This window comes from Lutra lutra, chromosome 8 (genome assembly GCF_902655055.1).
Source record: "Lutra lutra chromosome 8, mLutLut1.2, whole genome shotgun sequence".
NCBI lineage: Eukaryota > Metazoa > Chordata > Mammalia > Carnivora > Mustelidae > Lutra > Lutra lutra.
Window position 1 is genome coordinate 89,577,850 of NC_062285.1, and position 17,330 is coordinate 89,595,179.

Consider the following 17,330-nt stretch of genomic DNA (forward strand, 5'->3'; position numbering starts at 1 on the left):
GTGAACCCACAATCCGCTTTTCTGATCCTTGCCTTGCTTTCCTTCCTAGTGTTTATACTGTGTAACTAACATACAAAGTGATATTTATTTCTTTAACCTGATGGTTGTTTTCTCTACAATGTGATGCCTTGTTAGGGGCAGGAATGTTGTTTTGGACTTTGCTTGGTCCCTAGCACCTAGAACAGTACTTAGTATCTTATAGGTACTCAATACAAGTATTTGTTGAATACAGTGAAGTAGGGTGTATATACTTACCACTATCTCCCTGATTGCTCTGAATTTTACTCATAATATGTTGGGAGAAGAGTAGGCAATAGTGCAGGAAGAAAATGAACCAAACCCATTCCATTCACCACCTCAGGGCCTTTGCATTTACTCTTCCTGTTTCCTGGACCACTGTTTCTCCAGATAGCATATATCTCTCCCCCTTACATTGCTGAAAGCCCTTCTCAGAGAGCCCTTCTCAGAGTCCCTATCTAAAATAGCATATCTACCAACTTCCAGACCTGTCAGACCAGCACTGTCTATAACCCTTCTTGGATCATTTTTTCCCATACTATAATTCCATCTAATTTACTTATGTTTACTTGTTTATTTATTCATGTCTCCTTTCCTTCACCATGATGACAGAGACTAAGCCTATTTTATTTTCTACTAGTACTTAGAATAATCCCTGATACTCAATATGTATCTGTTGAATCAATTAATACACCTGTCACAACATGAAAAGAAGGGCAGCATTTATATTTTCTTTAAAAAGCAATTTACCTCTTATTATCAAGGTGAGTCACACTCATTCAATACAGTTATTAAAATAAAGGAGAAACATCGATATTCTTATTATGTAGAGTCACAAAATAGGTAATTTGATAGTTTTCTTCACAGACTTTCATATTTAGCTACTATGCCTTATTTTTTTCTTTTTAATCAGTTATAAGCAAGTTGTATACACAGTTTTGGCTGTTACTTTCTTCCCTCACTATGGATTATTGTATTATAGGCTTTGCCCACATTGCTTTTAAAATCAATATGGTGTGTTGCCAATACGCTCTTAAAACACGATTCAAAAATTCCTTATTTACTCTGGTCTTCTTTGCCATTCATTCCTTCTTGAATTAAATTCTTTTTTTATCCCTAAACTGCATGGCAGAGAAGAGGTAGAGCAATAATTTTAGACTGAGAAAGAGGGATTTCCTTCTTTTTTTTTCTACCAGAAACTTCTCCCTCTATCATCCACCCCCTTCACAGGGCAACAAGGATCCTTGGGGTTTCAGGCTTCATGGCTTCCTTGAATCTTTCTCAGAGGAGACAGAGTAGCCCACAGGCATGACCCCCTTAAACAAATGTCACCGCAATTAATTAGCTACCTGCTTGCTTCTCTTCCTTTCCGGATTGTAAACTCCCGTATGGCAGTGATAATGATCCTGTCTTATGCATCATTATGTGCTCAATGCTTACCATGGGCTGGACTATGATATGCAGGGATTTTTCTTGAGTGAATGAAAGACCATCATGGACACGTGTGATCTCATATCTTGGCTTTCCTCCTCTTCTTAGACATTTTACTCTTAAAACCCATCTTATTGCATGTTTGTCCTGCCCTTTTTTTTTTTTTTAAAGGATTTTATTTATTTATTTGACAGACAGAGATCACAAGTAGGCAGAGAGGCAGGCAGAGAGAGAGGAGGAAGCAGGCTCCCCGCTTAGCAGAGAGGCCGATGCGGGGCTCGATCCCAGGACCCTGAGATCATGACCCAAGCTGAAGGCAGAGGCCCAACCCACTGAGCCACCCAGGCGCCCCTGTCCTGCCCTTTTGATTAGGAGCTCACTGAGGATCAGGAGGATAATCACGCCTCTTTGATGCTGAGGCTAGTGCCTGACTTGTAAAATGTACTCAGCCAGTGGTATGGAAATGTATCCAGAAATCATAAGGAGCGTAAGTTCTTCTTCCTTCTCCTTCTCATTATTGAAATCACTGTATGATGTATGGCTCTGGAGACACAAACAGGAGTAGCAGTGCATCCCTGCCCTGATGAAGATTATGCATTTAGTCTTAGAAAGAAAAGGGTGATGACAATGAAGACAACAAATGACAAGCTAAGTGTTCATGATACAAAACTGCAAATTCTCTCGGAAGGACAGATGGTGAATTTGGTTGGGATTTCATTGATGTGTAGGACTTGGGCAATGGGACGGGGCAGAGTGGGACCTGAGGTGGGGAGGCCCTGGGGCGGTGAGCCTCCGAAGGCAGCCTGGGAACTCTGCTGGGGTGTGTTTCAGCTCAGGGTGAAGCAACAGGAGGAGGAATGAACTCTGAGGGGCTGGATGAAGTAGCTGGAGGGATGGCTGGGGTCACTGTCACTGCCTTCATTCCCTTAACTGGTGGGAGTGCTGTGCAGTAGGGCAGAACCCAAAGTGAGGAAGGCAGGTCTCTCTGGGGGCCCTTGTGGGGTGTACCGCTTAAGGAGGCATTTGAGCCATCTGAGCAGAGGCACAGGAACAAAGGAACTGTCTGGTGGGACCCAGGCATTGGGCACCATGATGAGGTCCTGGTTTCTCCCAGGAGACCCAGGGCGTGGGCAGTAAACAGGATGCTCTGTGAGCTCGGGGCTGGTCTCTGCTTTCTATTGCCTGCTCTGGGCCTGGTGAGGCTCTTGCTACTTAAACGTGCTTTCTGGGGGCACCTGGGTGACTCAGTTGGTTAAGCAACTGCCTTTGGCTCAGGTCATGATCCTGGAGTCCCAGGATCAAATCCCGCATCAGGATTCCTGCTCAGTGGGGAGTCTGCTTCTCCCTCTGACCCTCTCCCCTCATGCTCTCTCTCTCTCACTCTCTCTCTCTCAAATAAATAAATTTTTAAAAAAATTGGGGCACCTGGGTGGCTCAGTGGGTTGAGCCTGTGCCTTTGGCTTGGGTCATGATCTCAGGGTCCTGGGATTGAGCCCTGCATCGGGCTCTCTGCTCAGCAGGGAGCCTGCTTCCCCCCCTCTCTGCCAGCCTCTCTGCCTACTTGTGATCTGTCTCTGTCAAATAATTAAATCTTTAAAAAAAATTAAATGTGCTTTCTGGTTTCAGGTGGCACACGTGTTAAGTTATGCTTGCCTTTTCAGAGAAACATGAACTCCTCCTTTGAATCTGAAATTCCCTTGTGCTGGAGTCTTTTTCCCATCCATCAGCTTCTTTCTTGTTTGTCCATACCTGTGTTGGCCTCCTTCAGTTTTGGTGAATAAGAATACTGTAGCATTTAGCCTTGGGCCTTGTGGGCTTGGCCCGACTTGGGGAGGTGATGCTCCTGGAGGCTCCTGCCCCAGGACCCTGGATTGGGCACTCATTTGTTTGCTTTTATAGAAACAGGGTGGAGAACCATCAAGGACACTGCCTTGCTTCTTATCACCAGGGTCATGTGCTTGTTTCTACGGGTTTTGCTTCATTCTTTCTTTCTTGGAAGCTCATCATTGAGTCCTCTCCAGACTGGTTAGAAGAATTTGGGCTAGAGAAAAAGTGCTGGAAGGTTGAAAGCTGGGCTTGGGTTTGGTTTACAGGCTTTGAATCAGCTTTTGACGAAGCTGTCTGTTGAAGCTGTTAGGCATATTTCACTAGTCCATGAAGTTGTCATTAACTGGCTCTGTGTCCTTAGACAAGTTTCTTTTCTTCTTCTTCTTTTTTTTAAAAAATGTATTTATTTGACAGAGAGACAGCGAGAGGGAACACAAGCCAGAGGAGTGGGAAAGGGAGAAGCAGGCTTCCCGCTGAGCAGGGAGCCTGAGGTGGGGCTCGATCCCAGAACCCTGGGATCGTGACCCAAGCTGAAGGCAGACACCCAATAACTAAGCCACCCAGGTGCTCCTTAGACAACTTACTTAACCTCCCTGTGCCATAGTGTCCTCATCGTGTCTGGGTCGCACATGGACCTAGTGAAGACTTCCTTTGTCTTGTACTTTTCCTTTGTCTTGTCTTTGTCTTGTACTTTTCAGAGTTTCTCCAAACTTGGTGCTTCTTTTCATCCTCTTGTCTTGCAAGTGAGACCTAGTTTATCACTTTCTCTCTCTCTCCTTCCGGTGATTTATGGCACCAGCACGCCAATCTTCCTCTTGTCTTCACCCTCTCTATCCCCTAACTCTATTTCCTCAATGGAGGAAAACCAATTTTAAAACCAAAACATGACCTAAATGGCCAATTGGACTTTGCCAGCATGCATGTATTCCCAGAGTATATTTGGAGCTACAAATTATTTTTCATGTTCTTCCACACCTGTGGGTTTTTCCTTTCGAGTTCTATTTTTCTTTTATTTGTTTTGATTATCTCAAGTAAGAGGACATGGTCATAATGATTTGGGTTGGTCTCTGAGGCTTTGTACTTGCCTTTTCTGGCAAATTCTTGCACTTTGTTACTATACTGGTCATCTCTGCTTAATTCCCAGCAGGCACTCAGTGCATTTTTATTTGAAAGCAACAGCTGCATTTAATGTAATTCCAAGTTACTTCCAATTTATAATCTTCCTTCTTTTACTCCCTGCTTTGCCTTTTAAAAAAATTCTCGACTTGCTCTGAAATCTTTGATTTTTGTGCCCTATAGGTAAAGACTCCTACTCATTCAGCCCCCAGTGACTGTCCCAGCAAATTTTGGTGAATCAAACAAATTCTCCTTCTACCATAAGGAGACTAGAATGTGGGGGAAGGGCTTGGGCCTGAGATTTACTTGACCTTGGCATAGCTGGCTTCTGCATTATTCCCTACTTTGTTCCCAGTACATTTCCCACTGGAGACTGAAGACTGCCCACCAAGAAAAGGGGAATCTTGGCCCTTTTATGCCTGTTTCCTCTGCCCCAAGGGAGTCCTATTCCAATTCTGGGTTGCTCTCTGGGTCTTGCCAATTCTATCTTCTTGCTGTTCATGCTGCCAGTAGCTGGCTTATGACTCTTCAGCATTTTTCATGGTGTTTGAGATTTCCAAAGTGTTTGAGTTAAGTTCCCAGGAAACCACAAAGACAGCCCAATTTCCTGGTGGCTAGCTTTCTCCCTCGCCTGGTCTTTAAGGACATCTTCCTGCATCTCACTCCTCCTGGGTTTAGCTGAGCTTTGTGATCTGTTTGTCACCCCATTAATTATTTTATTCATACAAGAAAAATTTTTAAACGATTTATTTATTTTAGAGAGAAAGAGAACACAAGTGGGAGAAGGGGCAGCGGGAGAGAGAGAAGCAGGCTCCCCTGCTGAGCAGGGAGCTAGAAGTGGGGCTCCATCCCAGAACCAGGTCAGATCATGACCTGAGGGGAAATCAAGAGTTGGATACTTAACTGACTGAGCTACCCAGGTGTCCCCATACAAGAAATGATTTTTGAGTATCTGTAATGTATTAGCTGTAGATTCTGGTTATACAGAGTTACAAAGAAAAAGTCTTGGAAGAAGAACATGGTGTAACTTGGTTAGAGAATATTCCTGTTATACCTGTCATCTAAACAGCGGTCGGAGAGGCTGTGAGAATCTGTTTGCAAGCTCGAGCTGTTGGGGGCCCTGCATACTAATAACAATGAGTACCACGTACATCTTTCCCTCTGGAGATCATCATAATAATTCTTTAGGGGAAGAGTGTTATTATGCTCTTTCCTCCTGGGGGCAACTAGGTGAAGTTGACAGTAAGTGGTAAAATCTGAGATAAAATCCAAATTCTAAGTTTACTCTGGTTGTTAGTGAGTTCCTGACTCCTTTGTTAAAGTCTCTGACCTCAGCCTTTGGACAGGGGAAGAAAATCAACAATATTAAGAAATAGCAACAACAATAATAGATAATGGCATTCAGTTTGGCCTTGGCCAGAACAAGACCATAAGAATGGTTTTATAAAAATGATACACAGTATGTTTGTGTTAGTGTTGTCCCAAACACCTCCGTTATTTCTAAGTTTTTTCCTGAAGGAAAGAAGGCTCTTCTTGACTAGAGGAGAGCTGGAAAATCTGAGCTGCTTCTGCTTATTCTAATAGTCCCAGGATCTGGGAAAAGATTACTGTGTGAGCACGATGAAAACAAGGCTATGCTCCCAAGGCAGGTAGAGGTGACTGGCACTGGTCAAAGAGGTATGTGGTCATCAGGTTCCAGAATCTGATTTCATTCTTTTGGACCATGGAGTCAAATGGAACCTCAATACCCCAGGGGGCAAATGCAGTCTTAATTATCTCATAAATGTTCTGGCTCAGTTTCTCCCTGTTCTTTATCAGACTTTGAGAACCTACTAAGCTGCAAGTCTATGGCTAGGCTGTGGGGACAACAAAGAGGATTTGGCCCGACTGACCACCTTCTCCAGGTTCTTGTGGTCTAATATTCTATGACTCTATTTCACGGGCTTCTGTACCTGAATATTTCTGGAACACCATGACTGGCTTTTGTGATGAGAATCTCTCTAGTACTAGGTCTAGCTACTCTGTCTCCCTTCAAATGAAATAACTGTATCTCGTTAAATGTATTATCCCAGGGACATCTGGCTTTGGGAAGGGATCAGCCAATTCTATAGTTAGGTGTGTTAAGTTTCTTTCTTTATTTAAATAGATTTATTTTTTTCAAAGCAGTTTTGAGCAAAAAGTAGAGGTATTGAGATTTCCTATAGGCCCCCTACTCCCACACATGTGTAGCCTCTCCCATTATCAGCAACCCCCACTGGAGTGGACAATTGTTACTATTTATGGGCCTACGCCATTATCTAGAGTCCATAGTTTACCTTAGGGCTTTCTCTTGGCTCATTTTGGTGCTATACATGCTGTGGTTTGGATAAATGGGTAATGACATGTATCTACAATTATAGTATCATATAGAGTATTTTCACTGCCTTAAAGATCCTCTGTGTTCTGCCTCTTCCCCATCTTCCTCCCCTCTAGACCCTGTGTAAATGTGTTTTTCTTTGTCTGCAATAACTCTCAAATATCAGACTTTCTGATTTTTGTTTTATTTTGTTTTACCTCCTCTCATCCCTTTTCACAGAGAGGACATTGGGGAATCAGCCACTAAAAATGAGAGGGAGAACATGTATACTTTGATCCTATCCATGAAATTACCATTTCCCCCACACTGTAGCTCATCTGCCTGAAACTCCATGACTAAGAAAGATTCCAGATCAACTGATTGTGCCATTCTTGAGGGCAATGGTAGATGTCTTCCTGATACCACATTCTTAGACACCCTCTGCCTCAAGGTTTCTCTGAATCCAGTTTCAGTTATGGATTTAGATGAGAAAAATAAGAATTTATTTGTCATGCCTGTGGCACTTCAAAGAGAGCAGAAGAACTCCTCTCATAGAAACTGTCCAGTAGGGAACAGAATACTGGGGAGTCATATTTTATAGTCAGATTTTAATCCCAACCCCCAACCCTTCTATCTGTGCTGGGTAGAAGATAACAGTGGGATTATAGTATCAACTCTACTGATTACTAAATTCTCAGTACTTACTGTGTTCTGGCTCTGTCCCAAGCTGCACCACTATAGGAGGTAGATACTATTATTCCCTTGTTGCATCTGGAAAAACTGAGGCATAGAGATGTTAAGGAATTAGTTTAGGGACAGTGCTGGGATTGGAACCTAGACACTCTCATCTTACCTTTCTAGACCTCAGGTTCCTTCAAATTGAAGTGAAGGTATTGGGCCATATAATCTCTAAGTTTATTTCTATTCTAAAACTCTATGAGTCTTTGGGATTTTACAGATGGGGACCCCACTGTGACAACTGCAGGCTGCTTTGGTTCACGCAGAAATCATGAGAAGTACTGGTGAGTGCCCTGATGAGCTAGTTCCGTCAAGACCGTAGGAGATTTCCCTGCTGACTCCCTGTTTTATTTTTGGTTTTGTTTTTTAGGACATGAAGGTGGTACCCATTGAGCCAAAGAGCTCAGTATCTGTTTGTTAAAAGGAAGCAGGAATTGACCCATTTTTCTGAAGCCAAAGAAGCAGTATCAAGTCCTAAAGATATTCAGTAAATTTGGAATAACACCCACCCCAGAGGACTGTTGAGAGACTCAAGTAAGATAATGCTTATGTTTGGGAATTGCTTGGGAACTGTTCTGAAACTTCAAGTTCTGTCTAAATGCAAGGAATTATCGGTATCATCTTATAACACTGATTCCCAGTTCAGAAACTGGGGGACCAGTTTTTCCATTTGGTTTCCATGCAAATTGCATTTAGGAAGCCTGATCAGACATCCTACCTGCCAACATTAGGGCCTGTGCTAATTTCAAGGGCAAGACACCCCCAACTTGGCTCCAGCTTCCATTAACAAACATCTAGGATGTCTGGTCACAAGCAGAGTTCCCAGGTGCACCATTTCACTGCATTTCCCATTATATTTCCCTAACTAGTTAGAAGTAACAAGTGTAGGTAGGGCAAAAAGCTTTCCAGTTTCACTTAAAATGCTGCTTGCATTTTCTCATTCTCATCCTTATCACCCATCTTTAGTTTCTTGCATGGAAAACAGAATTCATGCCTGAACTTCCTGGGCTCTTTTTGTGGCTTCCCCATGTTTGGGCTTGTGTTGCACGCAGTTTTCTTGCTTGGGGGTACCCATTGCTGTATCACACGGAAAGGCTGTCCCAGAGTGGCCCACTGAATTGAGAACAGAGAATACCTACTTAACTTCTTGATTTATTGGCTTATTTATTCAATGAATATTATTTTATTCAGCTCCCATTATATGAAGAGCTTGGCTAAGGATGCAGAAAAAGGGATTGATTTCAGTGGGTGAGATTCCAGCTAGCAGAATGGAAGAGCAAGTGACAGAATCAGAAGGATTGTAGCTCCTTGTCCTCGGTTCTGCCTTCTGCTCAGTCAGGGTCTTGGAGTCCCACTGGGGCAGAGGACAGGTGGGGAAGACCATTCACTCTTGCTAAGGGCAAAGAAATATAACACATGGGCCAGGCTCTGTAACTAGCCCAGAAGAGTAAAACGTTTAACCACAGAAGTCATACACAAGAAAACACCTGGAGTGACCAGTGGAATGAAACTCTCAGTATTTGCCATGCAGATGAACCAATAGCAGAAGTGATGTTAGTAATCTCTAAATCATTCAACATCAAATATAGTTGTGGATGATGGAGAAGGGGAGACAGCAGAAGGACTAGGGGGAGTCTAAGAAGTAATGTATCTAGAGAGCTACTAGAAAGATCAGGGAAGTTCTTAAGGAAAGAAGTAGAGGTGGACCAGGCTTTTGAGGACTATGATTTGGAAACAATATACATTGAGGCTCCTTGGTGGCTGAGAGGCAACACAAGTTGTCCTTATCATTGATATTAACTGCACACACAAGGCCAGCTGGATGGCTGGATGAGGCACCTTAGTCAAAATCACAAGGCCCTAGAAGCCAAAAAGCCTATCTGTATCTCCTTTCAGAAAACTTCCTGTGACTAGCTTCCATGGATTCTTGCTGTGGCTTTAAAAAAATATATTTTTATGGATTACACAATGAAATATTTTTCTGTCTCAAGCAAGAGAACGTGCAAGCTTACATGCCTGCCATAGAACTTTCTAGATAAACATAAAGAATGAAGATGAACAAGATATTTACTGTTATATGGATGGGCTGCTTTTCATGGAAGCAAAGAGTGGAATGATTGGAGAGGAAAAATTTCCCTATACCTTTCAAGATCTTTTGGTGGTCTAAAAATTAAATTGACCTGAGATAGTTAACAGGAGAAAATTACAGAACATACAGAGGCTCTATGAGAATATGAGGCCCCAGGCAGTCAGGCATATGACCAAACAGAGTTAAAAAGAAGAGGATAGGAGTCTGTGACTTCAACGGAAGAAAGACAGTTCACAGAAGGATGAAAAAATCTCCAGTAAACAAATGTTTGTTGGGCAGTGCAGAAACAATGGGACATAGAGAGGAATTTTAACACAGATTTTGCCAAATTGCTCCCCATCTACCACACCTAATTCATATTTTACTATAGTTATCTGTGGTGATAACTCCCTACCAGGAGTAAATCCTCCATCTAAAATTTTTTTAGGTAGTTAGGGTAGAGGCAAAAAGAAAAGCTTTTTGAGTCTTTTGTTTCTTAAAATAATAATCAACCTGAAAAAAATGCAATGCCAAAGAGACACATTTTGAGGTGGCAGGTTTTGTTTCCCTATAGTATTGACCTTGGTTACTTGGAAATGAATGAGAATTTTCCTTGAGTTTCCCACTGTTCCATTTTATACCAGTTCCAGGAGCTAGTATAAAATAATTAGAAAATGTGCTTCTCTGTTTTTCTTCATAAGTAATGGTGAGAAATATGCCGATCATGAGACATTCTGGGTTTCAAGCAGAAGGGATGAAAATTAGGATGCCTCCTAGTATTTCCAGAGGAAGTTATTCTTGATGAGTTGACTGAAGCTCTTCAGAAGTTATTGTTCATTCAGTCTAGAGTGATTAGATGTGGGAAGTCTTTGGCTTTCCATCTTCATCATGGCATTGCATGAACTAGCTGTGACATAGCAAGTCACTTACCATCTTGGATTTCTATTTCTTTGGCTAGTGCCCAATACATAACTATTTATGGAGGCAGCGATGTGCTGTGCACTTGCTTGTAGAATGACATTAATAATATGTCCTCTGGCCATCCCTCAGAATTGGTGTCGAGTAAATTTGGATTTGAAAGCTCTTTGAAACATTTAAAACCTCATGCATCTCAGAAAAAGAGAAGGAAATTCTTGCCTCATTTAAGACAAGACTTTAATAACAAAGCCTTTCACTAAATAAATAACTAAGTGAAGCAAGACCAAATCGGAGAGTGTTGTCACAGAAAGACTGACTTGGTACAAAGAAATGGAAACACAGGGGAACCAAAGTGGTGCGTTCGTGACTCACTTGAAGGAAAGTTTCTTTCACTTTCTATGGTCTTGCCATCATCTAAATGTCTCCTACTGACACATACCTTGGAAATTTTTTTCTTTTCTTTTCTTTTTCTTTTTTTTAAGATTTTACTTATTTATTTGACAGAGAGAGATCACAGTTAGGTAGAGAGGCAGGCGGGGGGGCGGGAAGCAGGCTCCCTGCTGAGCAGATGTGGGGCTCCATCCTAGGACCCTGAGATCATGACCTGATCCAAAGGCAGAGGCTTAACCCACTGAGCCACCCAGGTGCCCCGCTCTCCTTCCATCTTTATGAAGCAAATCATTTTTTTTTTAAAGATTTTATTTATTTATTTGACAGACAGAGATCACAAGTAGGCAGAGAGGCAGGCAGAGAGAGAGGGGAAGCAGGCTCTCTGCTCTGGCTGAGCAGAGAGCCCGATGTGGGGCTCGATCCCAGGACCCTGGAATCATGACCCGAGCCGAAGGCAGAGGCTTTAACCCACTGAGCCACCCAGGCACCCCGTCTCCTTCCATCTTTATGAAGCAATTTGTAGGAGCTATGCAAGATGCTGGGATATAAATTAGTTTGGGCCACTTGGGACACACTGAGGGTGTATCCCACACTAACACTATGCTGTCAACCCCTTAACAGGAGAGAAGGTTCAGAGGAATGCAGGATCCTTTCCTTGTATCTTCTCTGCCATCCCTACAATGTCACCCTCATCCAGGTGGTTCAAGATGATTTACTACCATACCCACATCTCATACAGCAGAAAGCGGGGGAAGATGGATGTGAAAGGTATGCCTCTTCCCTTTTAGGACAAAACTTAGAAGTTGCACATATTACTTCTGCTTATGTCCTCTGGGAAATGCAGTCTTCATATTGAACTGTCATCTAGGAGAGGCAGGGAGAATGGGTATCAGAGACAACAAGGAATCTCTGTCTGGGGTACAAATATGAATAGCGCTTGCTCTTTTCCTAAAGACTGCTTACTTTGGTGGAAGAAAATAGGGAATTAAACATATTTTTTGCAACCCTGTGTTGTCATTTATCTCAACACTTTTACCATCTGACACTTTCATTCTATACCCAATAAACAACAACGGTCATTTCTCCCTCTTTCCAGCCTCTGCAAACACCGCTCCACTTTCTGTGTCTGAGAGTTTGACTATTTTAGATACCTCTTAGAAGTAGAATCATGCAGTATTGGTCTTATTGTAACTAGGTTGTTTTGCATAGCATAGTGTCTTCAAGCTTCATCCATGTGACCTTGTTCATAGCATGTGACAAGACTTCCTTTTTTTAGGCTGAATAATACTTTACTGTATGTATATACCATATCTTCATTATCTACTCACTCATTGATGGACATTTGGGTTGCTTCCATCTCTTAATTATTGTGAATAATACTGCTATGAACCAGGTTGTGAAAATATCTCTTTGAGATCTTGCTTTGAATTCTTTGGGATATATACCCAGAAGTAAGATCGCCAGATTATATGGTAGTTCTATTTTTAATTTTTTGAGGAACCTCTATACTGTTTTCCATAATGGCTGCACCATTTTGCAATCCCATAAGTGTGTGTGTCCAATTTCTCCACGTCCTGTGAACACTTGCTATTTTCTGTGTTGGTTTCTTTGATAGTGTTCATCCTAATGGGTTTGAGGTGGTTGTTGTTTTAACTGTTTTATTTCTTATCAATTCATTGATGTAACCACTCCCCTATACCCCAATAACTTAAAAGGGTCTGACCTTAGCCAAAATATTGAACAGACAAAACCATTGTAACCAGTCTCAAAATTTCCCATGAGGATGTATATTAGCACCAAAGAAAACAAGGGACTTAAAACTTCATTCGAGGGCACCTGGGTGGCTCAGTGGGTTAAAGCCTCTGCCTTCGGCTCAGGTCATGATCCCAGGGTCCTGGGATCGAGCCTCGCATCGGGCTCTCTGCTCAGCAGGGAGCCTGCTTCCTCCTCTCTCTCTGCCTGCCTCTCTGCCTACTTGTGATCTCTGTCTGTCAAATAAATAAATAAAATCTTTAAAAAAAAAAACAACCTTCATTCGAACCCAATGAAATCCATTTTTGGTGTGACTGCCGTGTGTTTGTTTCCTTGTTCATTCACCACCAGGCAAGACTCTTAGCCGAATCCCAGGAATTAGCATTCTCCTCTCTGTCCTCTTCTTTTGACTTTTAGCATTAGGGTTTGGACTCTGGAAATTCATGTCCTAGAGGAACTAAAAGCCTACAAGGCCAACTCTTGTGAACATACACTTATCTCAAGTGGGGCTGCCTTCCCCACATCCAATCAGCCACCCTTTAACTGCATCTTGGTAATATCTTTAATATCTGTATCCTTTACAAGCCTAAGGCCACCACCCTGCTCAACCCGCAGTAGCCCTTGCCCCTGCAGAGCCATAGCTGACCTGCTTTTTGTCTGGACAGGTTTGTCTGGTTAAGTCTTACCATGACCATCTTTGATGAAACAACCCCAATGACCTTATTTTGCTGGCAGAATAATGACGCAACTCTTTTGTTTTTGTTTTGTTTTTGCAGGTCTCTTGGATCTGGTCCTAAATGATATTTCAGACTTTCACTACCTCCTCTTCCAGCCTCCCCCTCAGCCGCTCACTATATTCTCCATCACCAACTCTTCTGTAATGAGATTAGTTAATCTTACAGCTTTAACTCATTCTTCAAGGTCCATTTCAAGCTATAATCATGACAGCTGCCAATCACCCATCATTTATTATATTCCAGTTACCAGTTTACACAGATTCCTTCATGCAATTTTCACAAAGACCCTGTGAAACCATTGCTGTCAGGAAAAAAGAAGGGTAGAGTAACATGGGCAAGTCTGAGATCTCATAAGAACTTGGATTCATGTCCAGACGATCTGAGTCCACAACCCCAGTTTTTAGTCGTGATTCTACTGCTCACATGATGATGAATTCAATACATCATGTCAGAATTCAATACAGATGAACGACCATTTATTTGGCAACTGCCATGCATAAGTCACTGTCACAGACTCTGGAGGTGTCGACAATGGAAAGTTGATTAAGATGGTTCCAGCCATCTTACTGACACATTCTTCCTCTAGGTTCCCAAATTGATTACAGTTGACATGACATGATGCTTTGAACACTGGTGTTCATGCACATTTTTGTCACCACCAATACACTATTACTTCCTTTTGCCTAGAGGCCTTTCTGTTTGTTTGCCTTCTATAAAGGTAAACAAAGATATGTTTATTGAATTCAAAAGAATTTCATTCTTACTTCAACTTGTTCCGTCTTCCCCAGGGAACTTTCTGGGGCCCCATCCTGTTCCTGCTGGAAAACAATGTTAATCAACTACTTGGGGGACCTGGGCCTTTTTCATTTCAGCATCTAATAATAATAGCTAATTTTTATTATGTACTTTCTTTATTCTAGGCATTTTTTAAAAAGATTTTATTTATTTATTTATTTGACAAAGAGAGAGATCACAAGTAGGCAGAGTCAGGCAGAGAAAGAGGGGGAAGCAGGCTCCCAGCGGAGCAGAGAGACCTTGAGGATCCCAGGACCCTGAGACCATGACCTGAGCTGAAGGCAGAGGCTTTAACCCATTGAGCCACCCAGGTGCCCCTATTCTAGGCATTTTAAGATGAATATATTAATTTAGTCCTTAGAAAATCTGGTGAAATAAAATCACTATTTTTCAATTATTTATTTATTTATCTATCTGAGAGAGAACGAGCAGTGAGAGAGAGAAGGAGACTCCCCACTGAGAAGGGAGCCCCAGGAGGGGCTTGATCCCAGGACGCTGGGATTATGAGCTGAGCCAAAGGCAGACACTTCACCGACTGAGCCACCCAAGTGCCGTGAAGTAAACCACTTTTATCTCCATTTTGTAAAAGAGAAAAGTAAAATGCTGTGAGTTAGGCAACTTGCCCATGGTTGTGGAGCCAGGACTGATGCCTGGGGCTGCCAGCTCCCAGAGTCTGATTTTGGCCTCTTTGTTTAGTGCCTCTGATTTCAGTCTCCGTACTTCCCAGTGGCTCTGTGAACACATCTTGAATAAAGAGGCCTTGTTTTGAATTCCTGGCACTGCTTTAGAGTTCTTAGTATCTCATTCTAAACTGCCTTTATAATATACGTTGACATCCTCCACGGTTATGACTCCAAAGAAGGAGTCAGTTTAGGGCTTCTTTTGAGTTGTTCTGGATATTTAGGGTAATTGCTGGGTCCTTGAACAGATGTCAGAAAAAGGCTTGGTCTGACCCTGGAAGACTGGGCTAGTCTTTATCCAGATCTGATCTGTGAGGTTAGATGGCCCATTCTGGGCTCCCTGTTCTCCAGAGGAGAAATTTGAGTCTTAGTCTCTGGAAACTGCTCGTTAAGGGAACAGTGACTATTGGCAGGTGGAATGAATGAAGCACCTTACCCTGGGCCAAAGACTCACAGGAGCTCCAGGGCCTGGGTCTGCTCAGAGTGGGAATTAGGGAGAGACAGAGACACATCCATTGGCTATCACTCCTAGCTCAACCTGCCTGCCTGAAACTGATCTCACTCTGGGGGAAAACAAATGCAAAGGCTTTTGAGATCCTTTAACACTGTCAGGACATTTCCCATATTCTTCCTAGGTCCACCTTTCATCATTTAATTTAGCATTTAAGGTACAAATCAATTTAATACAATGAGACAAATATCATGTATTTTCCAGAATGGAGAGTGATAGTTTCCCTCTCCTGCCCCTTCCCCCTCCCCCACCTCCACTCTAATTAGGTCAAATCTTGATAACTTCATTCTAGTATTTCCTTTTTAGAAGACCATAGACAAATGAGATCAGAGACCAATGACCCCGAGTCATCCAGACGAGATCGGGCGCGTTCAGGGTGGTATGGCCGTAGACACCCCGAGTCATCCAGTCATTAATTTACTAACAAATATTTTTCTTATCTTCAGTGTGCCAGATACTGTGCTAGGTGCTGAAAAATTTGAGGGAGGAAGATAGAGAAAAAAAAATCCACTTTTTTTTTTTTTTTTTTTTAGGATGGTGAAGAAAATGGAAAATACAATGATAGCTACTTCTGACATCTGAAGGGAAAAGGAGGGCCCAATTTTTTATATATGGCCCCCAAATAAAACTGAGGCCAACTGATTAAAATAATAGCAAGGCATCCTAAGCCATTGCAAGGAATGACTGTCCAAGTATAAACCACTCTTTTCAAGGTAGTGAGTTCCCCATCCCTAGGGCTGTCAGGCCACTTGATAGGTGTGGTATATAAGGAAAAAATATTACTCTTATACTAGAAAAAGAGACACTGGAGGTCTGGTTGAGCTGGATACAATTTAATACACCTTCCAGCCTTGAGATTTGCTAGTATATGTAAAGTCCAGAAAGCCAAATAATATAATAATATATAACAGAATGATAACCTCATGTTAATAAAAACCCGCAATAATTATAACTGTACAGTTTTATTAAGCTTGGCTCCTCTCTGGGACCCTTGTGTCAATCACCTAATAATACTCGGTGGTGAGAAAGAGTGATACATCTCCAGGAAGGGAAGCCAGATTGCTCCCATTTTCAATATGGAGGTCACCAGGCAGATGTTCTATCACTGACTCTGGGGGAAACTGAGGCACACAACAATGGAACCATGACCTCTGGAAGACCATCTAAAGCAGTATCTGTATTTAAGTGGCTGAGGTGTCAAACAAAGCTTCTAGAAGTTGGTCGTTTGTGCCCCATTCCATACCTGACCTATGTCCAGCTCTACCCCAAAGAGATCCTACTTTGCACATTTGGATGTTGAATCTTGCCATTTTCTGGGATAGGAGATATTCTCATATTGTAGCTGGTATAGATAAAACTCCCTCTTCTTCCACTGACCTATGACTTACTGCATTATTGTCTCATTTGAGTCTTACGGTTTTGCCCACAAGTTTTTCGAGAGCTTCTCATTCCCAAGCTCATGACTGTTGTGTTTGGGTTATACTTCATTGCACAGGGCTTGCCAAGGAAAGGTAGTTTGCAGAAGAATAAAATGTTCTCTAATGTATGCGTGTGTTTCCCCCACCTTTAAGGTGAAGCCTGTGGAGTACCACACTTCACAGAGCAAAGCCGGCAATGAAGAGGTCAGGGTCATTATTGTATTGGGGGTACAGGGTGGAGGGGTGGTTTGAGAGCATTGGCCCTAGCAACAGAATGCCCACAAGTTTGCTTCCCGATTCTGTAACACTTGCTGTGTGACCTTTCATCAGTTCCCTAACCTCTCTGTGCCCTGGTTTCTTTATCTAGAAAAGGAGAATAATAAGATTACCTTAGGTTTGGCATTGGATAAAATAATATATGCCTGTAGCACACAGTTAAGCACTTAATAAGTGTGAGCCGTTATTATTACCATTAGTGAGAGTTCTCTCTCAATGGTACTGTCAATCCTGTGGTTTCTGAGGAGAAGGACTCAACTGTGACCTTATAAGGAAAAGAAAACGGAGACCTACACACCTCACGGGAGTCTGACCCCGGG

The 17,330-nt window shown here is 42.4% G+C and overlaps 1 long non-coding RNA gene across 1 annotated transcript; it reads left to right on the plus strand.

The window, feature by feature from the left end:
* The first annotated feature begins 5,259 nt into the window (after positions 1-5,259).
* LOC125107833 (uncharacterized) lies at positions 5,260-14,326 on the plus strand. Its single transcript, XR_007129666.1, has 3 exons — positions 5,260-7,999; positions 11,463-11,609; positions 13,370-14,326. It is a non-coding gene; the product is annotated as an uncharacterized LOC125107833 (long non-coding RNA).
* Positions 14,327-17,330: the final 3,004 nt, after the last annotated feature.